The 27,748-nt window shown below is 46.6% G+C and overlaps 1 long non-coding RNA gene across 2 annotated transcripts in view; it reads right to left on the bottom strand.

Annotated features, from left to right (window-relative positions):
• The window catches only part of LOC135906592 (uncharacterized), an 81,910-nt gene that overhangs the window by 40,158 nt on the left and 14,004 nt on the right, over positions 1 to 27,748 (bottom strand). The gene's annotated exons all lie outside the window — the stretch shown is intronic.

Raw genomic sequence — 27,748 nt, 5'->3', positions numbered from 1 at the left:
ATTGACATCGACAAGGTGGAGAGTCACACCCACTACCGTTGGTGTCAATTTAGGCGAAGTTATTTAGTTAATCATGATGGAGCTAATTAGGGCACTGCAAGCCACGACGTTTGTTGGGAGTCAAACCCGCAAGTTTTGGTGTTAACCCGGGCGAAGTTAATTAATGCGTACTTCATTAGGGTTGAGCTAATTAAAGTACTCGAACCACGAAGTCTGGTAGGAGAGGACAATAGGCTGTAACAATGCATAGAAATGAAACCGTTAATTAAATTATTCAATGTCTAATGAGAGCTCAGGTTCCACCTTCCTGGCTGCGGGCTCTAGTGAAGTCGCTTGCCTCTAAGGCGACTTTTACCCGCAGACTCCTCCATCACTGATGGAAATAAAGAAGCTATTATTATTATTATTATTATTATTATTTTTATTATTATTATTATTATTATTATTATTATTATTATTATTATTATTATTATTATTATTATTATTATTATTATTATTATTATTATTATTATTATTATTATTATCTTTGCCGTAAACGAAAGTGAAAGTCACCTTTTTAAAAGAATGAAGTGAATGTTAGAAACTACTAATAATGGCGGTTTCTAAACACGAAAATAACCTATATGCATATGTTCTAATAGCGTGAAATATCCTGCCTTGTGTTAAACCTTGCTGCACGACAGATGGGACATTCTGTATATCCCTTGCTTTCATTGTGGCTATGCTTTTTGCGATAAAGCCAAAAGAAAAGTTTGGCGCACGCTTCATTCAAAACATGGCGCTATTTTCGCATCATAGCTTGAAGCACCTCCTCTGGTTTGTAGGAACTAGCAGTGCTTCAAGATACACCTGCAGCTTAACGATACTCTGCTTGGAACGTTTTGAATAATGGATGTCGCTGTATTTATCGGGTTTCCTTCCTCTTTTAAAAACTGTCACAAGGCACCCCACCTACCTCTCCTTCCCCATTTCTTCTTACTTCCTGATGTTTAGGAAATCTAAGCCCGCAGTAGTGACAGCAGCTGCGTACACATGAACAGTCTTTTCAGTTTTGGTCACCCCTACACCTTGAAATAACTGCGCAACTGCCCCACAACTGCCTCCACCATGTTCATTCACTATCACAGGAAAATACTCCACCCTTTTCCCATTTTCACTTCTCTCACTCTACTTTCACTCCTGCTTATTCTCCTCTCTCATTTGAAGGGGGGAGAAGAAGCCACATAAGCGTCCCCAAGAAATCCGCTGATCACCTGTTGAAGACAACGGTCAGAACATTTGCTGAAATTTTGGTTCTAGCAATATCCCCTGTTCTGCAAGTGTTGAAGTTATCAGCTTTAAACGGAAACTTCCTGTGTTGCCACAGTGTACTTTACAATGCTATTCAAGCATCGCCTAAACCAAACAAACAAGGTTGTCTAAGAAAAGTTTTAATTGTAAGAAGTCATAACCCTCAAAAACAAATGCATAACTACACCTTAGCTCAACTAAAACAACATAAGCTGAAAAACACGTCCTCAAAGCAGGTTTCCGAAATGTTTCTCTAGGATTAACGCACCCGTATGATATTTACACTTGGCATACGGAAAGAAATGACCAGCGCAGAAGGAACACAGTTGAAATCAGGTTTCCCGGACATATCGTGAACTCGCCTTCTGCAAAAGCAAGATTACATGGCAGATACAGAAATAAACCCACACTATAGTACGTATTTTTCACAAATCAAGCAGCAGAAAAGATGCCTCGTCATTCTTGCTCAATTGTTTGTCGCTTTTGTTTTAAACTGGCACTATAACACTTTTCTCGCGTGTTTTAGTGAAGGATGCCGTGAACATGCAAGCGAAATATGCCACTGCCTGCAGCAGGGATCTACACTAGTGCTAAACAGATCGCTTGTGCTACCCAGCGAATTTAATATTTTTTTTTTTTTTTGCCTACTGCTGTTTCGTGAGTGATGTTCTAGCAGGGTTGACTGCGTTTTGGGAGGTTTCGTCAGATATCATAAGAAGTTAGTGGCTGCGGCGAGATCCGGAGCCCATTTTTACGTAATACATTATTCACTTATTGAATTGAGCCTTCCTCTTGTGTTGCGATAGCAATTATATGGACAATCCCAGCGCATTTCTGCCGTCGGTGTCGAGATCAGGTTCCGCATCAACGCCAAAGGTGATAAAAGTGGTGCTGCGCGCTGTATGCTGTAGGCGCGAGGAAAAGCAAGTGAGTGTGAGCAGACCAATGCGGCTCAACTGGACCACGAGAGGGAGGAAAGCAGAGAGGAAGTGCGCCGCCTTCTGTCGGCCGCAAGGTCCCGGTTGGAGGGTCGGGAGATGGGGCCGCGTCTTACTTTCTCAATTTACTGTCGCAGTTTCTATATATATATATATATATATATATATATATATATATATATATATATATATATATATATATATATATATTGTTACGGGAAGGAAGAAGCGTTCGTCTATTAAGGGGGATAGAAAGGGGGATAGAAAGAGAGAGAAGGGGACGGAGAAGCGTCCACGAACAGCACTAGAGATTCAAAGGCACTCGCACAAGCCAGAGCGTCTCACAAAGCACAGAAGTGCCATTAAATGTTGCAAGGAACCGGGCGCGCCGCTTTAGAGCATTTAAGATTTGCGAAAGGGGTTTTGTTTTGAGTGTCCGTGTAACAGAATTATGTCTTCTCGCATATACACATTACAATCCGCCGCTAGTATGTCCGTAAGTTGTATGTAAGTCGCACTTTACGTTTTTTCTGACACATTTTACCTTTAGAAATTCAATTAGTACAATAACTTCCTTGCGCTACGTCGAGGCCCTGCGTGCTTGGGTAAGCATGGTCGGAAATAATTTTTCGCCGTGAGATTGTCGATGCTGGACGCTGACGCCGGATTTTCTGCGAAACGGGGACCTCACCGCTGTCGCATCATTAATGCGCCCAAATGGAAGTACAGCCTACGCTAGAGTGGTCGAGTGGCAAGCTACAGAGTGCGCCAACGTCCGCAGCTGCTCCCTGGATGTAGGCGCTTGGCTCCGCTATATTTATTCAGTGCGAAATACGTTAGGGGCCCTGGAGGTCGTCCGTCCAATGTCGGCACCCAGGCTGATAGCGAAACTACTCGAGAGAGGGCGCCACAGCCTCTTGGGCATGGCGCCCGAGCACAGGCATGCAACGAAAAGTGCAGTTGCCGCAGGCTGAAGTAGCCAAAAATGGGAAATATACCGGCAGAAAGAAATCGATTGTTCAAAAACTGGTGCAACCAAACAAAAAAAGTAGGGGTGTGCGAATATTGAAATTTTCGAATACGAATCGAATACGAATAAGGCGAAAAACTGTCTTCGAATATCGAATCGAATATCGAATATATGTGTAGTATTAAAAAATTGCAAAACGAGGTAACAATAGCTTTATTACTCTTTTAAAAATAATATTGCATTTTACGAGGCTGCTTCAGGTTACAGAGGCACTCGTTATAGGTAATGCACTCAGGTAATGTCAGGTAATGCTGTCAGGTAAATGCTTGTTACAGATTATCGCGAAGGAAAATTGACTGCTCAACATGTTCAAAAAGTAAGGGCCCTCTATGCACTGTGGCAACATTTGTCCAGGTAACATTTTCTAGGTGCATATTTTATTGCGCACACTTACAAAGCCCGAAAGTACATCATATATTTATATGAAAGAGCCCTGGAATAAAGCTTGGTAAAAAAAATTGAAACTGATCATGTCTCACGGGCCTGATGCAGATAAACAGGAACAGAGCGTATACATTCATAGTAAGGTTCGTTACAGATCACAGTGCTGTAACGCTGTGTCGTCGTTTTGTACCTTCTTTCGTCCCTATTTTGTGTTGCGCTGTAACGAACCTTACTATGAATCCCAACAAACTGGCCCAACTTGCCATCTTGATGCAGAGCATACAGATAATGAGCGGATCATGTGAAGCTCTCAGTGAATAAACATGTTTTACGAGAATGTGGAGCAGGCATATAATTCGTTAATTGCTAAATTATTCACAGTCTGTCCGAATATTCGCCGTTTCGGCCATTATTCGGCCGTCCTCGAATGTTCGGGAACTTGCGAATATGCACTTCTCGAATCGAATACGCTTCGAATAAGGAAAATATTCGATTCGTATTCGAAATTTCGAATATTCGCACACCCCTAAAATAAAGGTGAAAGGAAACGCTGGTTGTCAGAAATACGTGAGAAAAAGAAGGCCGCACGTAGAATATTTTGGAACCACATAAATTTATGAGGCAGGAAATTCGGAACAATACAACATACCCTAGACGAAGATGGAAACAAATTGGAAAGTGATGCGGCAATAAATTACATAGGAAAAATAAAAGCCGAATCTTTCGAAGGCAATGACGACCGACGTTTTAGTTGAAGAAAAAAAGTACATAAAAGAGATCCAGATGTAAAAGGAGCTGGTGCTGACAAATTTCAACTCGAAGAAAGCCGTAGAAATATTCCGAAGCGCGCTGCCACAGGGCAAGAAGAGGTCCCCATTAGGCTTATAATGACGTAGGACTAAAACGTAAGGGAGCTTTGTTGAAAGCAGTAGAAAAAAGTATAAAATATAGACTAATACCCGACAGTTGCAGAAAAAGTAGAATGAATTTATAATTATAAAGGTAATGGGGCGAAAGATAGAATTCAGTCGTACAGACCGTCGACCAGTACACCGGTATTATACAGGTTAGCAACGCAGGCGAATAAGTTAAAGCTGCGAGCGTGGGCAGAAAATATAGGCATTACGGGAGAACTTCAGAATGGCTTCAGAATGGTAGGCGTTTTGAAGATGACTCATTTCTCCTTACTCAGTGTATTTAAATATCAATACTAGAAACGAGACCGTTATATCTCGCCATTTTAGACATTACACAAGCGTATAGCAACATAGACCGCAACGTACTGTGGGATATCATGGAAAGGGACGGCTTGGGCGTTTATTCCGGGCAGCTTTTGAAAGAAATTTACCTAGAAAATACTGTTTGCGTTGAATGGGAATAGATTAGGATTGAGGAGAAAGTGGATATCCTCAAGGGACTGAGGCAGGGGTGCCCTTTATTCCCACTGCTGTTTATGATTTCCATGGGGAGAATGGAAAGAGCGCTAGGAGGAAGTAATACCTGGTTTAATCTCTCATACAAATAGGCAAGTACAGTATTAGAGCAGCAGCTTCCAGGTTTGTTTTATGCGGACGGCATTGTGTTACTAGCTAACAAGCAAAGTGATATGCAATGTCTAGCTGATTTCCGTGGACAGGAAGACGATAAGTTAGGTATGAAATTTAGTGTTAGCAAATCAGGTCTTCAGGTACTCAATGAAAACAGTCAACATACAGTTACAATACAGGGACAAGAAATACCTCGGGTAAGGTATTAAAAATACCTTGGTATATGGGAAACGAAGGCAATATATATCTGCAAACACAGGAAAAGAACAATGACAGTAAAGTGGATGAGAAATGCAGCCATAATGAAGCACAGAGCGCAATGGGGATACAATAGGTACGAGGTGCTCCGGCGTATGTGGAAAGGTCTAATGGTTCCAGAACTTACGCTTGAAAATGCGGTTGTTTGTGTGAAATCAAAGGTACAATCAGGACTCGATGGCAACCAAAGGTCAGTGGGACGCCTCGCATTTGGCGCTCACGGGAAGACCACAAATGAAGCTGTGCAGGGTGATATCGGCTGAGCAAGTTTTGATGTCAGGAAGCCCACAATAAAATTAAATATTAAGAACGACTGAGGAATATAGAAGAAATTAAATGGGCTGCAAGAGTGTTCGGGTATTTGTACAGGAGTAACAACCCGCAAGTACATGACCGGTATAGTAAGAAAGATGGAAGCAAAGAACGTCAAGTGCAAAATCAGGGAGGCTGAGATAATATCATGGGTGCCGGCAATGGAAAAGATACCTTTCATGAGTAACTATATAAAAGAAAAAAAACAAAATCAGAAAAGAAACAATTTCTGATAACTCAAAGGGCAGCTCATTACTTTTCGAAGAGAGATCAGGATGCATTAATAAAGCGATATATAAGAAGGAGGAAGAACCATGTGCTTGCTGCGGTAAAGCTATGGAAAGGATGCTGCATAGAATGTGAAGATATTTGCCCAGTGGTTGATTTAGGAATCAGTGGCCCCCTCAAATGCCTTGAATTCAGCGAGAGCAGGGGCGAAGTAAACATGTCCGCAAGAGAGATTAGTAAGAGGTGATTGGAAAATTGGTGGGCGAAACGTAGTGCAAAACAGTTGGCATGGATCGAGTGACAGCGGGTACTTGGATGGATGGATGGATGGATGGATGGATGGATGGATGGATGGATGGATGGATGGATGGATGGATGGATGGATGGATGGATGGATGGATGGATGGATGGATGGATAGACGGACGGACGGACGGTGTATGTATGTATGTATGTATGTATGTATGTATGTATGTACGTATGTATGTATGTATGTATGTATGTATGTATGTATGTATGTATGTATGTATGTATGTATGTATGTATGTATGTATGTATGTATGTATGTATGTATGTTATGAGCGTCCCCTTTGTAACAGGGCCGTGGGTTGCGCCACCAAGCTCTTGCTATTATACTGTTATGTCCTGCCTAGGGTAAACAATCAAAAAAGAAAAAAAACTATATGAACTTCCACAACCAAATTTTCTTATCTCCTATTGCGAACTATGCTTTTGTACGTCACCGTTTTTTTTGTCGTTTCAATACTTTTCTTCCACCAGTCCTCCAATCACCTCCTACTAATTCCCTTTGCGGACATGTTTACTTTTCGACTGCTATCGCTGAACCCAAGGGCTTCAAGGAGGCCAGTAGTGCCCAAATCGACTGCTGGGTAGACGTCTTCACATTCTAGTAAAACATGCTCCATAGGTCCGCAAGCTTTACTGCATCAAGCAGATGCTTCTTCCTTCTTATATCTCGCTTTATAGGTTCGCGTTCTAAGGCATGCCAATCTCGCTTCGAAAAGTAATGAGTTTCCTTTTGAGTAATAGTAAATTGTTGCTTTCCTGTTTTCGTTTTTTCCTCTTAAGCAGTTACTCATGGTATGTTGTTGTTTTTTTCATTGCCGCATCCCATGAGAATATTTCCGCCTCTCTAACTTTCCGTTTTGCGTTCTTTGTTTCTGCGTTGCCCAACCTACAGGCCGCAAATTTGCTGGTAAGCTTCCTAGTTATTTTCCTCCACTGTGAATCAATGTTTTTCCTGTACAGATACCTCAACACTCTACCAGCCAATTTACTTTCTTCCATATTCCTCAGTCATCCTTCATACTCAATTTTACTGCGAGCTTCCCTAACTTCGAAACTAGTCCAGCCCATATCCCCTCGCACAGCTTCATTTGTAGTCTTCCCGTGAGCGCCCAATGCGAGGCGACCCACTGACCTTTGGTTCCCGTCGAGTCCTGATTGTACCCCTGATTTAAAGCAAACAACCGCATTTCCAAAAGTAAGTCCTGGAACCATTACCCCTTTCCACATACCTCGGAGGACATCGTACCTATTGTATCCCCATAGCGCTTTGTGCTTCATTATGGCTGCATTTCTCTTCCCCTTGACTGTTATGGTTTTTTCCTGTGTTTCCATATATCCGTTGCCTTCGTTTATCCATATACCAAGGTATTTATATTCTGTTGCCCGAGGTATTTCTTGGCCCTGTATCTCCGCTGTCTGTTCACTGTTTTCATTGAATACAATAACACCTGATTTTCTAACACTAAATTTCAAACCTAAGTTGTTGCCTTCCTGTCCACAGATATTAGCCAGACGTTGCAAATCACTTTGCTTGTTTGCGAGCAATACAATGTCGTCCGCATAAAATAAACCTGGGAGTTGCTGCTCTATTACTGTACCTGCCTGTTTGTATGAGAGATTAAACCCGATATTACTTCCTTCTAGCGCCCTCTCCATCCTCACCATGTACATCATAAACAGCAGCGGGGATAAAGGGCACCCCTGCCTCAGTCCCTTGTTGATATGAACTTTCTCCGCGCTCCTCATCCCTTCCCATTCAACGCAAACAGTATTTTCTAGGTAAATCTCTCTCAAAAGCTGTATACAATCGTCACCTAAGCCTTCCCCTTCCAGAATATTATACAAAATTTTGCGGTCTACCTTGTCATAGGCTCCTGTAATGTCTAAAAAGGACAAGTATAACAGTCCGCTTTCTACTTTTGATATTTCAATTCACTGAGTATGAACAAATAGGTTATCATCTAAAAGTCTACCCATTCTAAAGCCATACTGAAGTTCTCCCAAAATGTCATTATTCTCTGCCCGTGCTTTAAGCTTTAAGTTGATTGCCTGCATGGCTAGCCTGTATATAACCGACGTAATGATCAACGGTCTGTATGAGTGCATTCTATATTTCTCCCCCTTACATTTATAAACTAAATTATTCCTACTTTGTCGCCAAGTGTCTGGTATTCGTCTATCTTTGAAAGTTTTTTGCACTGCTTCACCAAGGCTTCCTTGCTTTTTGGTCCTAGTTCAATACTCCGCCTACCGGGAACTTGGTCTAGCCCTGTGGCTGTGCGCTTCGGAATTTTCTCTTCGGTTTTCTTCCAGTTTAAATTTGTCAGCACCAGCTCCTTTACCACCTGGGTCTCTTTCATGCTCTTCTTTTCCTCAAATACAACCTCGTAATTACCTTGGAAAGATTCGGCTGTTATTTTTCGGATGTAATTTATTACCGCTTCTTCTTCCAGTCTGTTTTCATCTTCGTCTAGGATAGGTTGTTGTATTGTTGTTGACTTCCTGCCTAATAATTTTATGTGATTCCAAAATATTCTAGGTGCGGCCTTCTTTTTCTCACTTATTTCTGACAACCAACTTTCACTTTCACCTTTTAATTTTGCTTGCACCAGTATTTGAACAATAGACTTTTTCTCCCGGTATATTTCCCACTTACTGACTACTTCATCTTGCGGCAACTGCGCCTTCTTTGCCTGCCTGTGCTCTCCGGACGCTTTCTGAAGTTCGGCGATCTCTTCTCGAATCTCTCTGTTTCACCAGCTTTTCGGCTTTTTTTTCCTTTCCAAAGACCATGTTGTTTTGCTTTACCTATTTCTGCCGTTATTATAATTAGGAGCTCAATATATTTCCACTCTTGGCCATTGGCCAAGTTCTTTCTCTACTCTAAAGGCTATATTTCTTATCTGTTTCGCGTTCAAAGTTGGACTCGCCATTTTACTCTTCTCTCTTTCCCAACTACATACCCCACTCAACAAAATGATGTGTTTATGGTCACTCCCTATGCTGCTATACCCTTCCTCATCAATCACCGTTTCTGTCAACTTATGATGAATTCCTGCTGTCATCAGACAGTAATCAATGGTTTATTGCCGGTTTGCCACTTCCCACGTGACCTGCCCTTCGCATTTAGGCCCTGTATTCACGATAACGAGGTTATGTTGCTCACACAAGTCTAGCATTGACTTCCCGTTATTGTCGGTATAGCCATCTAAATCCTGTATGTCGGCATTGATGTCACCTCACAGGATAATTTCAGCACCATTCCCGAAACTCTTAATATCACCGCTCATGAAGTCCAATAACTCTTTGTTCTTCTCTATGCAATCATTTCCGGTCTACAAATACGTAACGCCCAGCCAAGTTTTTTTTCCACTTATTGTACCTGATAACCAAAGATGTTCCTGACATTTTGAATTTACTCTTTTCCATTTGGCTCCCTGATGGATGAGCATTCTGACTCGCCCTCCCTTTCTTTCCGAATTAGTTCTGTTGCACCCTTCTCAAACATATTTCTCAATAACTAGCGGCTCTACCGAGGCTCTAAGGCATGTTCCTGTAACCGCATGCACCCCTATTTGTTCCCTGTTTAACTGCTCCTCAATCTCTGCCCACTTTTCCTTTCTTGTAGCCTATTTCATGGCGAGCTCTTTCTTGCTTTCCTCTTGTTTTCTTATTGACGCCGATGCTCATCTGAGGCTCCCCTAGGGGACCTTCTTCATTACTACCTACTCTAGCCTCCTTAGCGCCCGTGGGCCCCCTAAAAAAGCTAAAGCGCGACCACCAAGTCGCCAGCCCACTTCTCGTGCCAGCCTGTAATTGAAGTGGATCCCGTCTCGTTTAAAACCTCCACACCTTCTCACTTCCCTGTTTACTTCGACAACCTCGAATCCTTTCTCTCGGCTCATTTTCCATATCTACTCATTAGCAGCCACAACTGCTCTTTGTACGTGACTGTCACGTACAGGCACCTCCGGCACCGTGCACACCACAATCTGGATCTGAGGGGATAGCTCGCGCAAGTCGTCCACCCCCTTCGCCAAGCGCTGGGCTAGTCCTGTCCCTTTCCTGTTTAGGACGTCAGTTATCCCATCTGCTGCTATGACAAGTTTGCGCACGTGGGCATTTCGCGCGAGCTTTTCTTTTCCTCGCTCCATGACAGAACCCAGTGCCCGCACTGGAAATGTCACTACCACCACTCTTTTATCGCCTTTCCCCCTCTCCACAGTTGCTTCTGGCCACCTAGCCAGGTTTGAGTCGCCGGCGATAATAACCGTTTCACTCTCTCCAACCTCTCTCTCCCTGCTTCACTTTGTCCTTTTCCCCGTGATTCGGATTCGACAAGGTACATTGTCCCCTTTGCTCCTGCTTTTTCCGCGTGGTGGCCTCAATGTAGGAGCCGCTCTTTCCAGCTAACCCTTCAAGACGTTGCACGCATTCGCGTACTTTGCTAGCACTCTCTCTCCTGTCACGTAGAGGGACTGCGTTCCATTGCCACGCACATTCTGGATCCCTATGGCGGCCCTGTCCAGCTTTTCCTCGGCTGCTTCAAGTCTTTTTTCAACTACCTTCCGTGCGTCACGCTCCCTGTATAGCTCATTTTTGAGCTCTTCCACCTGCTTGAGAAGCTCTTCCGGGAAAGCCTCCATTCTCTGCAGCCTAGTATCGAAATCACAGTGTATGCCGGTTGACTCGATTCCCTCTCCATTCTCATCCGTCCATTCATCTGCCTTGAGGCACCCCCGACGCACTGCCTGCTTTCCCGGCTTTCTTGCCATGTATTGCACGGCTTTTTGTGATGCAAATAATATAATACTATAATAATGCAGAGCACGAGCCTTTAAAGAAAAACCGATACGCACAGGATCCAAATCCTCTAGATGTCGCAATGCAACTCTCATCACTGTTTCAAAAGCACTCAATTCGGCGGAGACCCAAGGTATGACACGCTCTCGCACATGTTCAACCACGCGACCACGCTCTCACTTTCCTACAAAAATAGGCCCAGTTAAACCACTAATAGCCACTATTCTTGCCACCTCCAAGCTACCATTAAAAGGTTACAAACACTCAACGTCACAACCGGCTGCACATGTTGAAGCATCTGGTGTGAAAGGACGCTCTAACAATCCTGCAAAACCAAATGTACACGAAACACACCCGCGCAATACAAGGGAAAAAAAAGAGAAAAAGAGAAAACCCCCAAATGACCATTTAAAGGCGAAAATAATCATCAAATCAAAAACAGAAGCAAACTCAAGGCATGCACAAAGACTTGTGATTTTGTCGCCGCCAGGAAGCCCCGAAAAGCACGTCCACTCGCCACAAAACCTCATTCCAAACCCTTGCTCGCGAACGACAGCGACACCGGAGGGCGCATTCGTCTGTGCGACACCACGAAGCAGAAGGCAAGCGTCAACAAAGAGATGGAAATCCGCAGCTTCGTCAGGCAGCAGTCAAAGCTCGACAACAGCGAAGGAAAGGGAATCCTGCGTTTAAAACTCAAGAAGCTCAAGCGGCACGGCAGGCTAACCATAATTCGGTTAAAGGTCAAACGCAACCTGCACGCAAACTTAGGCAAGCGTATCCCCAAGTTCAGGTCCAGCAAGGACAAGCGAAAACACTGCAAAACAAAAGCAAAACACAAATATACAGAACATAAACACACGGTACTCACAGTATCAGAAGGGAATCACTGACGAATCACTGCTTCGCCCTTCCCACAGCATTCATGCCGAGTGGGGCTGCATCCATTTTCTCTATAGCCGATGGGCAAGGCAATCGCCATGTTTACGTGTGGTGCCATCTTAATGCCATCCTTGGCTTTTTGCTTCGCAGAAGATGGTGGTCAGCTATACTACAGGATGATACCGGCTTTACAAGTATTTAGCATCCGTGTGCATCCTATTGTGTGCATGCGTTGTTAATATGTGGTGATAATAGTACTTGCAAAGATGTAAGCGCTTCTCTAATACATTCCACCGCAGTGGTTTATTCAACTTTGTGTTGAAATGCGCAACATTTACCTATCCAGACATTTCTACAACTACATAGAAAATTTCCTCAACCACCGCACAGCGGAACTAAAAATAGGAGAGCTACAATTGGACAAGATCCCTTCTTGAAGTCGTGGCACACCACAGGAATCAGTCTTGTCCCCCTTCCTCTTTAATTTAGCAATGGTACAATTACCGGAAAGACCTAATCAGATTCCATATCTACGCCACAGTCTGTATGCCGACGACATCACCCTGTGAGTGTTTAAAGGTAGCGATGGAGATATAGAAACCACGCTACAACAAGCTGTAGACATGTTTGAAAAGTATGTGACCGACAAAGGCCTCGCCTGCTCTCCGCAAAAATCTGAACTCTTCCTACTCAGAGCCCCTACAAACCATAAATCTAAAACTGCACCACCCACAGAAATCACTGTGCGAGCAGGAGGAGGCGCGATCCCGCTGGTGACCACCATCCGTTTACTCGGCATCTTCATGCAAGCTCACAGGCGCAACGGTAACGCAATTCATAAACCGTTCAACAGACGTAGCGACTCCTCTCAAGAACTGCCAACCGACAATCTAACATGAAAGAAGCCAACCTCATAAGGTTGGTCCAAGCCTTCGTGCTCAGCCGCATCACCTATATCACCCCTTACCTCTGCCTCAAAGTGGCTGAGACAGAAAAAATTGAGGGAATTATCCTGAGGGCCTATTAACAGGCTCTTGGGCTACCTATAAGAACGGCCAATGCTAAATTGCTAGCCCTAGGTGTGCACAACACCCTCGAAGAACTTGTGGAAGCGCACCTTATATCTCAATACGAAAGGCTAGCTCAGAGTGCCGCCAGGCGAAACATCCTCCAGAATCTCGGCATCAACTACGAGTCGATGCAAAGCACTAAAGTAGACATTCCCCACGATCAGAGGCGCCATCTCAAAATTAATCCACTCCCAAAAATATGCACCCCAAATTCCACAAGGAAAGGAGGGCCGAGCGGTCCAAAGCCTTACCTCAGAAATTTCACGCCATCAAAGACATAGTCTATGTCGACGCAGCAGAATACATAGAATGCAACTGTATGTCCCTTGCAGTGGTGGACTCCTCAGGTCAAATACGCGCTGGTGGTTCAATCCACACCAGAAGCACTGAAACAGCGAAAGAGGCGGCTATCGCTCTGGCAATAGCCTCCACACAGTCATTACAATATTAGCGATTCCAGAGCAGCAGTACACACTTTTGCGAAAGGTTGGATCTCGGCTCCCGTAAAACACATAATAGACACCAACCAACACCCACGACCAATCCAGATCATTTGGGCGCCAGCACACTCCTCCCTACCCGGCGATGATGCCGCCCACACTGCCGCTTGAGGACTCACAAACCGAGCACCCGGATGGCTCACGCTAGGATCAGAGAAGGATCGCATGGTCAGTTACCAAGAAATAACTCAGCACTACAGGTTAGCCAGGGTTGTGTACCCGCCAGCACACAAATCGCTTAACAAGCGACCAGAAAGAGCTTGAAGACGCCTTCAGACAAACACCTACCCCAACCCCTTAGCCTATCTCCATTATTACTGGATGGATGGATGGATGAAAAACTTTATTAGGGTCCTTTAGGGCGCGCCCTAGCGCGCAGCGGGCCGCTCCCACGTCGGGACAGAGAGGCCGAGCCTCTCCGCTGCGTCGCGGGCCCGTTGGACAGCCCATAACTGTTCTTCGAGGTTGGGGCTGTGTAGGACAGCATCCCAGCGTGAAGAAGTGTTACTTTCATCACTGCGTAACGCGGGGCATCGCCAGAGCATGTGAGGTAAGTTCGCCAAGTCATTGCATAGTGCACATGCATTTGTCGTCTGAATTTCGGGGTACATCTTGTGAAGAAGTAGGGGGTTTGGGTATGCCCCCGTCTGTAGAAGCCTTAGTGTCAAAGCCTGAGGTCTATTGAGTTTGCAATGTGGGAGGGGGTAGATCCTCCGAGCCAAGTAAAAGTGCTTGGTAATTTCGGTGTACGAGGAAGGAGAGTCCCGATTGTCAGTACCCCCGGCGTCACGCTGCCCGGTAGCTACGCGGTTGATGATCCCTCGCGCAGCTCCGTGTGCCGACTCGTTGAGGTTGGGCGGGGCACCCTCGATCTGTCCCATGTGAGCTGGAAACCAGATCAATGTGTGTGGCTTGATTTCTTTGCTTCCTAATATCCCTAGGGCTAGCTCGGATATGGTTCCTTTGGCAAATGCCCTAACAGCTGATATGCAGTCACTGTAGATTGATGTCCTCTTGTTGTCCAATAAGGCCATCGCTATTGCAGCCTGCTCTGCGATTTCAGAGGACGTCGTCCGAATCGAGATTGCGTTCGTTATTTGGCTTTCATGATTTACGCTAACTACAGCGAAGGCCTGTCCGTCGGCGTAGCGCGCTGCGTCTACGAAACTGTTCTGCGAAGCCCGTTCACGAGCCTTTTCCAGGAGAGCCGTCGCGCGCGCCCGACGTCTTCCCACGTTGTGTTCTGGATGGACGTTTCGTGGGATAGGCGCGACAGTGATGCGGTCCCGCTGCTCTCGAGGGATGCTGCAGAACTTTGTTTTGATTACTCTGGAAGGAACGCCCAGCTCCTGTAAGATGTGCCTTCCAGCTTGTGTGGTAGATAGCCTGATGAACTGGGCCCTCTCCTGTGCTTCCGCTATTTCCTCTAGCGTGTTATGCATGCCAAGTTGAAGTAAGCGTTCCGTGGGAGTGTATACGGGGAGGCCGAGAGCTCTCTTGATTGCCTTCCTGATTAATGCATTGAGCTTATCCCTTTCCGATCTTTGCCAGTTGTGCATGGCCGCGACGTAAGTGAAATGACACATTACGAACGCATGTACCAATCTCACGAGGTTATCTTCTCCGAGGCCTTGCTGCCGGTTGGCCACTCTTCTGATTAGTCTGATGGCATTGTCCGTCTTCTTAGTGAGTCGCAGCACTGTCTGGTTGTTTGAACCACTCGACTCTACCATCATGCCGAGAATCCGGATAGCATCCACCCTCGGAATATAGCCTCCGTCTTTTGTGCGCAGTTTTATGTCGCATTCGGCGAGTGGCTTCCATCCCTTTGGTTTCGGGCCTCTGCGCTTGGGTCGATAAAGTAGCAGTTCCGATTGTGCGGTGAGCACCGAAGGCCCGTGGACTCAAGGTATCTCTCGGTAGCATCAACCGCCTCTTGGAGCAATACCCTAATAAAGGGAACTATTTATTAGGGTATTAGGAAAGTGGATCTGTTACATATTATGTGGTCGAGCCCAGCAGAAAATCACATAAATCACGAATAAGTACTACTAAGCAGTGAGAGGCCGTGTCGCTCAGCTCCGACCCTGACCTGCAGGCCATGGTCATCAAGAGAGTTGAAGAAGTGGCCCAGGGCCAGGGGCTCGTGGCTGCCTAAAAACAAGGTCATCCGTCAATACCTTATTTTCAAATAAAGTATTTACTCACTCACTCTAGTAGAGCCAGCATAACTGGCAAGAAATGCGCTGCAGACCAAAAGACTTGTTTGAATTGACATGAAGCGAAGCTTTCATGCAATGCTCAAATAAATTCTAAAAAGCTACCTTCAACTCATATAATTGTCGTTATTTTCATCTCGCACAACACGAACCCATATGTAATTTTATTTGTGCACTGTAGAGTTCAGAACTATGTTGTTATCTAATGTGTACTTAGGTCGGTGAACTCACTCGGCAGTCAGATCACGAAAACTTGGATCGACCATTGAGGCTCAGTTCCTATCAGCCCGGCTGAGTAGAATGGTATTGAATATGAGCCTCAGTGAGCTTGCCTGTGTAGAATTTCGGTTAACCTACACGCACATATTAAATAGCATCATTGAATGAATCGCTAAGCACCTCAATTGCAGTTAACTAAAAAACAAGATTGATATACACAGATGTCATGCTCTGTTTCTATATCTTGCAAGTTGCATGATATTTTAATTATAAACGAATTAATGGCAGGATATGATTATATGACTTTCTGCAGTAATACATGTAATTGGAAGCTGATTGGAAACTTTTCTTGTGTCTTGTTGGGCATGGCTTACGCCCTATGATACGTCTACACACTTGACTAGGAGTGAAAGTCCAAGAACTGTCCGCTCTTCACAGGATGCTTATTCGCAGGAAGTAATGTAGCTCGCTGACTTCACCGCACAAATGTGACAAGATTTTGTTTAATGTGTTATCTACTATTTAGGGAAACAAGGGGTTCGACTGCTTCGCACGCTGTTGCAGGTCTTTTATAGGAGACAGGGAGAGAGAAGCCAGGAAGGGCAGGGATGTTTATGGCAATGTAGTTTGTTAGAATACTTTGATATTTTAGGAGAAGCATAAACAAAAGAAATGCAGTGCAAAGAAGTAAGTGCAATATGACGTTACCCTTTAAAGGAAGAGTTAATATAGACTCATAGAGAATGCGAAATCCGCAATATGGCTGAAGGTTAACTGCGTTCTTTGCGGGAAAAAATTATACATCAAAGAAAGAACCACAAAACCGTTACATAATGAGGGTCACTCATAAAAATTTGCAAAACAGGTTGACGGTGCTGCTTATTCTTAGTCAGACAGTTATATTTGATTATGTAGAAAAATCACTATGTATTGTTTGCAAGTTTTGATTTCAATTCTTGTATTTTACTTGTCAAAACCACAATTTGATTAAGAGCCACAGCGTAGTGAGAGATGCCGGATTAATTTTTACTGCCAAGGTTTCTGCAACGCGCCTCTAATGCACGGGAAACTGGCGTTCTTGAATTTCACCCCATCGGAATGTGGCAGCCGCGGGCGCGAAAAGGTAAACGCATACCTGGTAGCGAAACTTCCATAGGAGCCCATGCGTTCAAAACATGGAGGTTCATGGACGGTTCATGGGGCGTAGCGCCATCTGTATGCGGAGGGAACAGTTCCGGCGGAAAGAAATAATGTGACGCCATATCCGTTAAAAGCAGAAGTGACGTCATTTTGTATTCGAATGCACGAGATTTGTTTTGGTGGCCTGCCGGCCTGCCTTTAGAGATATATATTCAAATGCCCCGGCATTCGACTTGATGTGTACATCGAGCTTTAAGTGCTGAAAGCGGTGCAGGAAAGGGCCTGCCGTATGTTTGTGGAACTCGAACCCCTGCACAGAACATAATTTCTTTGGAGGCTCACGGAAGGTTTAGGTGCAGTGCGCTTGTCCTATCGTCGGACGCCAAGCCCGTCGGCCAGCGCAGTCGCACGAAAACTAAGCAATTAACTGGCGGTCATTACTCACTACATTTTACTGAACAGTTAAGAAGCGATGAAGGTACCTGCGTCAAACAATCCAGACAAACGTCGACAAGCAAAACAGCACAACGTGTGAGGTGGCGTATTTCATTAGGTGAAATTTAAAAGCGCGCCTTTCTCTACATTCAACAACGAGTGATTGCGAGTTATAGCGGCGTCAACACCCACTGTAAAAATGGGCGCTCAAAAAGAAATATTTATTAATAGCAATAACATTAAATAAAGTTGCATTTTCTTTGGGGCTCACGAATATGTAAAATTTACCAGGAATTTTGTTTTCATCGAATGACTCTGTCTCTAGCTTGAATTAAGAAACGCTTTTTCTTTGCCAATGTTTGTTCCCTCCAAACGAAGTCGCGCTTCGATCGCTGCTCCGGTAACCAACCTTGCTGATGTCGGTGGCAATTTGTACTGAACCGCTTTTCACCCGAAGCTTCGCGACCTATTTGGATCGACCTTGGCCGGCATTATATCCCGTGTGTTCGTGCTGAGCAGCGCAACAACGTAGCCACCAAGCCATTCGCAGCGGAATTACCAAGCGCCTTAAAATGCGACGCTTCATTCACCGGGAAAAGTACCCGTGACAGCCGACACAAACAGACCAGCAAAATGGGCGCTTGTGTAGCACGAGGTTTAAATGATATGTTATGCTGTCATGTTACATCCCCTCGATGCAGCACTCGACCATACATTCATATTATTACGATATCATCGAGCGATGCTGAAGGGACGAGCCGCCGCGAGAACGACGACGAAGTGGGTCTGTGCCTTTGGCGCGAGCGAGTGTCGGACTGGCGATCTGGCTCCAGTGTAAATAACCTGTCCTGTATATTGTGGTATAAACTTTTTTTAAACAGGGTTGAAGTACCTCAGACAGGCTGGCCTGTCTGAGGTACTTCAACCCTGTTTAAAAAAAGTTTATACCACAGTGTGCCATTCCATCTGCCAGCCCCTTTCTTGTTTTTGTCCTGTATATAGCCTTTTTAATCTGTGTCTTTCCACACGTAACATTCTGGTGGAGGTCGGCGATCCCCGTCCTCACCACGGAACTGCGGAGTGGTCGGTACATCGAGCTTGTCACCATGCCTCCCGGTGACGAGACCGCCTCTGCAACGGCTTCGGCTTGTCCGACTGCTCCAATTATCACGGTTGCCCAACATCGCGACCCTGGTGTGTTCTCTGGCCTGGAGGGAGAGGACGTTGACGAATGCATCAAGCTCTACGAATACGCCCGTGCTAATAACAGGTGGGACCCAACCATCATGCTCGCCAATGTCATCTTTTATCTCGGCGGCACCCCACGCGTATGGCACCAAACGCATTACGAAGAAATAAACAGTTCGGACGGTTTCAAAGAAAAGCTCAGAGAACTGTTCGGCGACCCCATTGGGCGCAAGGCTGCCGTGAGAAAGGCTCTTGCGTCTCGTGTTCAGACATCTACAGAGCCGTACGTGTCATACATCCTCGACGTCTTGGCTCTCTGCCGCAAAGCTGACGATACTATGTCTGAAGCAGGTAAAGTGCCGCATGCGCTAAACGGCATCGCTGACGATGCTTTCAATTTGCTTGTTTTCGGCCACGTCTCGACTATCGATGCCATCATGAAAGAATGCCGTCTCCTTGAACAGGCTAAGAGCCGCCGTATCACACACCACATCACGCGGCTACCCAACACTGCCGCTACGTCGACATGTGAGGGTCGACCGCGTCAAACCAACCCTGTGACGATGTAACTCGTATTGTTCGCCGCGAGCTCGAGGCCGCCTGTTTGCGAGCTTTCTCCGCGACGCCTCCCGATCTACCAGCAACCACGATTGCGCTGATTCAGGCCATCGTCAGAAAGGAATTTGAGAACATGGATCTCAACTCCGTGTGTTCATCGTCTACACCCACGGTTCCCCAGTTCTCTAGCAGCCCTCCTCGTCCCCGGCAGTCCTTCTCTCCCACACCTCGCCGCAACCCGTCCGAATGGCGTACCCCCGATGACAGGCAGATCTACTTTCACTGCTGTCGCATCGGCCACGTCGCTCGTCACTGCCGCAACCGATGGCCGCCACCTCCTCGGACATACACCGCCGCTCATTCTCGCTTCTTTGGATCTTCTGTTCCCTATGCCACCCGCCATGAACCCATTGCCGCTGATGATCCTGCCCTGAGCCTTCGCTTCAGCCGATCGCCCTCACCTCGACGCCATCAGTCTCCTTCGCCCCAACCCCGTCGCTTCTCTCCGTCGCCTATCGCCTCCCGGATCCAGCCGGAAGACTAGGCACTGCAGCTTCTGGAGGGGAAGCTGCGTTGTCCACTCTGCCCTCAAATCCTCTGCTGACGTTACACACGAACCAAAACATTTTTGACGTTGACGTTGATGGCTATCCTGTCACGGCACTCATCGATACAGGTGCACATCTTTCTATTATGAGTGCTGCCTTCCGACGACGACTGAACAAGCTCCTCAACCCAGCGTCGGCACGCGTCGTCCGCGTTGCGGATGGCGGAACTGTGCCTATCATCGGCATGTGTACGGCACGTGTCAGCATCGCCGGCGGCCACACTCCTGTCCTCTTCACCGTGATTGCTCATTGCCCCCACGACCTCATTCTCAGCCTCGATTTTCTTTCCGCGCACTCTGCTCTTATTGACTGCTCTGCCAGTACCCTTCGCCTTGAGTTGCCGATTCTCACAGAACCTTCTGACGCACCCCAGTGCCGCCTACGCCCCACCGGCTTTATTCGCCTGCCGCAAAAATTAATGGCCTATATTGAACTCTTGTCTTCCCCACCAGTCCCTGATGGCGAGTGCCTCGTCACTCCTCTGCCCGACATTCCGCTGCAGTATGACGTTACCATGCCTCACAGTATCCTTACTATTACGGCGAACCGCACTTTCCTGCCTATCTTTAGCTTTGGATTGGCAAAGCAAATTCTACCGCAAGGTATTTGCCTTGCCAACGCTGATTGTCTCAGCGACCATCACGTGGCAACTTTATCGACCGATGCTTCTCGCGAGCTTAGGGGGCCCATCGTGTCAGCCTCGGCCGCCGACCCCAAGATACAGAATATGGTTGCGACGGACCTGTCTTCTGCGCAGGCTGAAGATCTTTACCAAGTGTTATCGTCCTACAGAGATATTTTCGACTTCGATGATCGCCCTTTAGGCCAAACACTCGCTGTCAAGCATCGGATTCTTACTGGCGATGCTACTCCTATTCACCGACGACCATATCGAGTTTCTGCGTCTGAACGCCGAGTAATTCAAAGTGAAGTCAACAAAATGCTAGACAATACATCATTGAGCCGTCTTCCAGTCCCTGGGCGTCAACTGTAGTGTTGGTTAAGAAGAAGGATGGCACGTGGCGCTTCTGTGCAGACTACCGCCATCTGAAGAACATTACTAAGAAGGACGTCTACCCGCTCCCACGTATAGACGATGCCCTTGACTGCCTCCACGGTTCCAGCTATTTCTCTTCCATTGATCTTCGTTCTGGATACTGGCAGATTGCTGTTGACGATATGGACAGAGAAAAAACCGAGTTCATCACACCTGATGGCCTATACCAATTTAAAGTAATGCCGTTTGGATTATGCAACGCCCCTGCCACCTTTGAGCGTATGATAGACTCTTTGCTCCGTGGTTCCAAATGGTCCACCTGTCTATGGTACCTCGACGACGGCATCGTCTTCTCGCCCACGTTCGACACTCACCTTGAGCGTCTAACAGCTATACTTGACGTATTTCGAAAGGCGAACCTGCAACTTAACTCGTCCAAATGTCATTTCGGCCACCGCCAAATTACTGTTCTGGGCCACCTCGTTGACGCTTCCGGAGTACAGCCTGATCCCGACAAAACTCGCGCTGTCCGAGACTTTCCGGTTCCGAAGACAGCCGCAGACGTTCGAAGTTTTGTCGGGGTATGCTCGTACTTTCGTCGTTTTATTCAACATTTTGTGGCAATTGCTAGACCCCTCACTAATCTATTGAAGAAAGGCGTACTATTCTCGTGGGGCCCTGAAGAAGCCGCCGCCTTCTCTCGTCTCGTCACTCTTCTCTCCTCACCACCCATTCTCGCCCACTTCGACCCTGATGCCCCTACAGAGTTGCGTACAGATGCCAGCGGTCATGGCGTAGGTGCCGTCTTAGCCCAGCGTCAGCGTGGCCAGGATCGTGTTGTTGCTTATGCGAGCTGCCTCCTCACACCACCGGAGCGCAACTATTCTATTACGGAACGAAAATGCCTTGGGCGGTTGCGAAGTTCCGTCCTTACCTTTACAGTCGCCCTTTTTCTGTCGTCACTGACCATCATGCTCTCTGCTGGCTCTCATCGCTAAAGGATCCTACAGGCCGGCTTGGTCGATGGGCTTTGAGGCTACAAGAAGTTTCATATTCCGTGGTCTACAAGTGTGGCCGCCTGCACCAAGACGCTGACAGCCTGTCGCGTTACCCTGTTGATGACCCTGAATCCTCTAATATTACCAGTGCTGCTTTTGTATTCTCTGTGTCGTAGCTGCTTTATTTCGCCGACGAGCAACGTCGTGACGCCTACATCAGAGCACTCATCGACCGTTTTGAACACACTCCGGCCGACGCCACTCTACGCCTCTTCGTCCTCCGCGACGGTACTCTGTACCGTCGTAACCTTCATCCAGACGGCTCTGAGTTCCTACTTGTCATACCTAAGCACCTCCGCTCAACCGTTCTATAAGAGCTTCACGACGCACCAACGGCAGGACACCTCGGCGTATCTCGAACCTATGACCGTGTACGTCGCCGTTTTTTCTGGCCGGGCCTTGCCCGTTCCGTACGACGTTACGTCGCTGCTTGTGAACTTTGCCAACGATGCAAGAAGTCTTCCCAGCTCTCCGCTGGTTACCTGCAGCCGCTCGACATCCCCGCCGAGCCCTTCCATCGTGTCGGCTTAGACCTTCTCGGCCCATTTCCGGAATCTACATCAGGAAACAAGTGGGTTGCAGTCGCGCTGGACTACGCGACCCGCTATGCCGTAACCCGCGCTCTTCCGACCGGTTGCGCAACTGATGTTGCGGACTTCATCCTGCATGACATCATTTTGATTCATGGTGCCCCGCGTCAATTGCTTACAGACCGTGGCCGTACGTTCTTAGCCAAAGTCATTGACGACATCATGCGTTGCCTGCTCAATACAGCAGAAATTTACCACCTCCTACCACCCTCAAACGAACGGCCTCACTGAGCGTTTGAACCGCACCCTTGCAGACATGCTATCCAAATACGTTTCCGACGACCACCGTGACTGCGACCAGGATCTACCTTGCATTACATTTGCGTATAACTCTTCCCGTCTCGAAACTGCTGGGTTTTCACCTTTTTACCTCGTGTATGGCCGTGAACCGACGCTACCACGGGACACTGTGCTTCCGTCCATCACAGCTTCAACTAGCGCTTATGCCCGAGATGCTATCGCCCATGCTGACCATACTCGCCAACTTGCGTGCACTCGTCTAGAAGTCTCTCAAGGCAAACAAAAGCAACGCTATAACCTCCGTCACCGTGATGTCCACTTTGTGCCCGGCACCCTCGTGTTGCTTTGGTCACCATCACGTAAAGTTGGGCTTTGTGAAAAACGGCTGTCCTGCTACACAGGCCCTTATCGCATGCTTCGCCAAGTAACCGATGTCACCTACTAAATTGCTCTAGCCACGCCCACTACGTCCTCCACTGTGACAACCAGTGACATTGTCCATGTCGCCCGACTGAAACCCTAAAACTCTCTACGCGCCTTGGATATTTAAAAGCACCGTGACGGCGCTTTTGCCGCCGGGGGTAGTATTACGATATCATCGAGCGATGCTGAAGGGACGAGCCACCGCGAGAACGATGACGAAGTGGGTCTGTGCCTTTGGCGCGAGCGAGTGTCGGACTGGCGATCTGGCTCCAGTGTAAATAACCTGTCCTGTATATAGCCTTTTTAATCTGTGTCTTTCCACACGTAACAATATCTTCAAATTGCTACGTACGCGTGTCACCTAGTGATAATAAATACGGTCTTAAAAGCATACGGCGCTAGAAAGGCGGCAATTTCGTATATCGATAGTAGCATGTACGCCACAAACCAGAAAGCTAGGACGACATCCTAAAGCCATGTCTTCTGTAGGGGGACACCTCCTACGTGAATAACCAAAAGGCACCGTTAGATACGTACTACAAGCACCCAAAGCCTACATGGAACAGACATCGCTGTATTCGCAACGTATGGTGTAACAAACTTATACAAAACACAGAAAGGAATCCGAACTGCGAGTATTTATCTGCCTTCTTCACTTGTTGGTTCTTGTCGCACATACCGCTAGTGCAATGAGCGACACTGTTCAGGTTGATACAGTTTTCCGTTTGCTTGAATGTCGGCCTTTCCTATAACAACCTCCATAGCCATAAGAAACTGCAAAATACATTTATACGTCATTTCACCGGATGTTCTTCCCTCATTGTGCTTTACTTTTCCTACTTTGGCGTCCGAAAATCGCAGTGATCACTGCGAACGTGCGAGGTGCAAGGTGCCACGAAGCAGTTGGCCGAAGTCTCTGGGAAGGGGGGGGGGGGGGGGGGGGTCAGCGCATGCAAATGTTATGTCCATCGCATGCGCCAGAAATTGTACTTTCGGTAGGACAAGCATCACACCATGTGAAATGGGTCTGCAGAAGAAAGTTTCACTTCTGCCTGCTCGTAGATAATGGCGGCGATGGGCCGTGAAAGGGAATCTCACCCAAGAGTCATGTGAGAGCAGGATGGCTGCACAAGAAACCCAATGATATACAACAGGGGCACTGTAATGTAAAACTGTTACAAACGTTTCTATTCAATTTCTGCAAACAGCCTTCCGCGATTGGTCAAGAATTTTCTTGGACCAACCCCACTTCACCTGTCTGTCATGCGACGTCACGAAAACCATGATAGCTCCCCATCTAATATGACGTGTACACATTGATTATGCATGATTTGACCAAACAAAAGAAAAATAGGTATTTGTGATTGGACGCCTTTGCGCAATTCAGCATCGTCATCAACCTGGCTACGCCCACTGCCGGGCAAAGGCCTCTCCCATACTTCTCCAAATACCCCGGTCATGTACTAATTGTGGCCATGTTGTCCCTGGAAACGTCCTAATCTCATCTGCCCACCTAACTTTCTGCCGCTCCCTGCTACGCTTCCCTTCCCTTGGAATCCAGTCAGTTACCCTTAATAACCATCGGTTATCTTCCCTCATCATTACATGTCCTGCCCATGGCCATTCCTTTTCTTATCCTCTGCCCTCTGCAATTGGTAAAATGTTTTCGGGCAGTACCCACTTCACCTGCCTGTCACGCGACGTCACAAAACCTCAAAACCTCACCCGTCAAAGTGACCTGCACGCGTTAAAGGTGCATTAATGTGCCAAACAAAACTGAATTTTCTTCTTAATAGCCGCAGGCTGCCTCGTTCCGAAAGGAATAAAAGATGGCCGCCGCCGATCGCTCAGGCACTGGCTACTCGCACCTGGCGGAGAGCATGGGTTTATTTGCGCGCAATAAAACTTTTTGCGTGGCCCTGTAACATTTTCGAGCACTTTCGGCACGTTTATGACCTCGATCTGCCAACTCTTGTTTGACGAGGATCCGTCTTAGTTGCAATCTAAACCTTCCGTTGCATGCCGCGGCAATTTTAGACCAGCCACCCCATGTTAGTGAGGGAAAGTGGACCAATCGCAGACGCTGGTACCACCCTTTTCATCCGGTTATCGATTTTCAGTGCACTGGCTCGGCCCCATCGAATCCCTCTCCACGTGGATGTGCTCTTCACCTCTTGTAACCCAATTAGATAAGACCAACGCCCAGTGTAGGCAATGCTATTCGTTTTTAAGCAAACAAAATAACCTCCTATAAATAAGGAGAGCATTTGATTGGTGTTTTGGTTTTTTCAGATAACCCTGCAGGTAACCGCCCGGTGCTTGCGTCGGCGGTCGCGCAAGCTTGATGGCAGGAGATTGGAATAAAAACATATTGGAATAGTTTTACTTTATATGACCCGAGGTCTCCAATCACAGCTTGAGCAGGTCAAGCTGCTAACCAAAGAACATTCTTGTCGTATCGGTGCCGCTGCTATCAGTGCGTGATCGACGAAAGACAGGAGACGACTGTGGTCCAAAACGCCAGCAAGGGGAAAGAGCCCCGTCCTTATTTCCACAGCCGTTTAAGTAGAAGCAGCGTGACGTCAGTGACACGTGGTTCCATACATGCGTCAGGCGCAATGACTCGGTGCGCCCTGCGGGAGCGTGCTTTCAGCCACAGAGAAATACATTCCAGCACAATTCTGTACTGTTCCTGTACGGAGGTCTATGTTAATAACCGAGCGTTGTCACTTTATGCATGGAGCGACAAAGTCTTGCATTCATTAGACAAAAGAAGGCCCCAATGTCCACAATTGCCAGAGCTGATACACTTAAAGTTGCAATGACGTTCGACGGAGGAAATGAGGACTAGGATGCTGTGACGGCGTCTGAGTTCTTGGCTCACGAATTGCGGCATTCAATTTTCTTCTTCTGTAGGCATAGGGCGATCTCCCATTGATGTAGAAGATGTGAACACCAGTGGCTGATGTGGAGAACATTAGTTGAAGGAGGCATGAAGATCAGGAGAGCTTAGTGGTGATCCTGGATTGTGGCGGAGCGCCTGCTGCTTGGCACAACAAGTCGCCAGCTGACAGCCGTATAACTCGCCTCATATAATTTGCGAATGACTCGCTTCGATGTGGTGCCCGCTCGCGCAAGGGCTGTTCGGCGCAACTGTGGCATGGTTGAGAGCCCAAACACTTCTGTGAAGGGAACCTGGTCTCGAACGAAGGTAGGACAATCTGCCCCGTGACTTTTAAACCAGTGATGTGTTGCATTCAAAAGGTAGGAGATGAAATTGTTGAGTTCAGTGACGTCATTTCCTCGGTTGTGGACGCTTGCCCTATAGAAAGACGATAGTCGGTCCTTTGCATCAATGTCATTTGTGCCGCGGAAGACTACCTGATGCCTCTGGTATGGCACCGAGGAGCAGATGATGAATGGTCGGGCTTAACCGAGTCCAAGCGTACGGGTGCGGAGTTCTAAACTGTATGCTTGGTAGGTAATCCCAGCACCCACATAAATTAAATGATGCTTAATGTCCGGAACAGGCCGCTAGAGCAGTACTTCCGGCAGTGCTCTGAACCGTAACTAAACGTCGTCTTACGTAAACCGATGACGATACTGTGGCTTTTGGTGGTGTTGATCGTCTTCACTTAGTGTTTTCTGTCTTATTAATCAAAATAGAGAGAGTCTTTCAATGAAAAGTTGCAAATATTTTTTAATTTGCCTGAAGTAGACATCAGATACCAGTCCATGAGCTCGTCTACGAAGAGGCGGACATAACTTGCACAGAAAATGAAATGCCTAGAAGGCTAATAATTAAATGTTCATTATTTAGGTTCCAACTATTTACCTTGTTACCCATATTGTACTTCATAAATTCTAGCACATGAGTCTGCAATGCATTCCCACTTGAAAACAATTGTGTGGGTGTCATCATTTATCAGGTATGTTTCCTCAAGCTTGAGGTGAAAATGCACGCTGGTTCAATGCACAAAACGTCGTTTTCTGCATTGAAGCACAAAAGTAAGTAGAATACCCATGCCGTTCCTTCCAAAGTTCTTTATTGATATTGTAAAACCTGGTATCATCCTGAGAACTTGCTCTAAGTCCATACGCCCTGTGAACTCCCCCGGACAGAGTTAGTTAAAATTATTTAGTGAATTCTTAGTAATTAGAAACTTGCGCATTTCAATTTTTCTGCAAGTAGTGTCGGCCTCTTCGAGTGCATCGGCTCTCGGGCTTGAATTGTGCGGCAAAAAGGATTTTTTTTTAATTTCAAGTATTCGCTGGGAAACGCGGTATATCCTTAGACAAAAAAATTATAGTTAAGTGAAAATTGTCATTCTCGGATTGAAGCATGGAGCTTCAGAGGATACCTCTGCCGGTTTCTCAAAAAGAACGCTTCGCGTTGGAAAAAAAATTGTGCCGATTGGAAGCTGCATCCACAATACTCATCTCGGAAAAAAAAAACATCAGGTAAAATTCAAAGCCTACGCCATGCTTGCCTGAACTGCAGGCAAGTGTGTCAGCGCTCCTTCA

The sequence above is a fragment of the Dermacentor albipictus genome, chromosome 5 (genome assembly GCF_038994185.2).
Source record: "Dermacentor albipictus isolate Rhodes 1998 colony chromosome 5, USDA_Dalb.pri_finalv2, whole genome shotgun sequence".
NCBI classification, from domain to species: Eukaryota; Metazoa; Arthropoda; class Arachnida; order Ixodida; family Ixodidae; genus Dermacentor; species Dermacentor albipictus.
The sequence above is the reverse complement of the archived record's forward strand: the minus strand, read 5'-3'. Positions and strand labels throughout refer to the sequence as shown.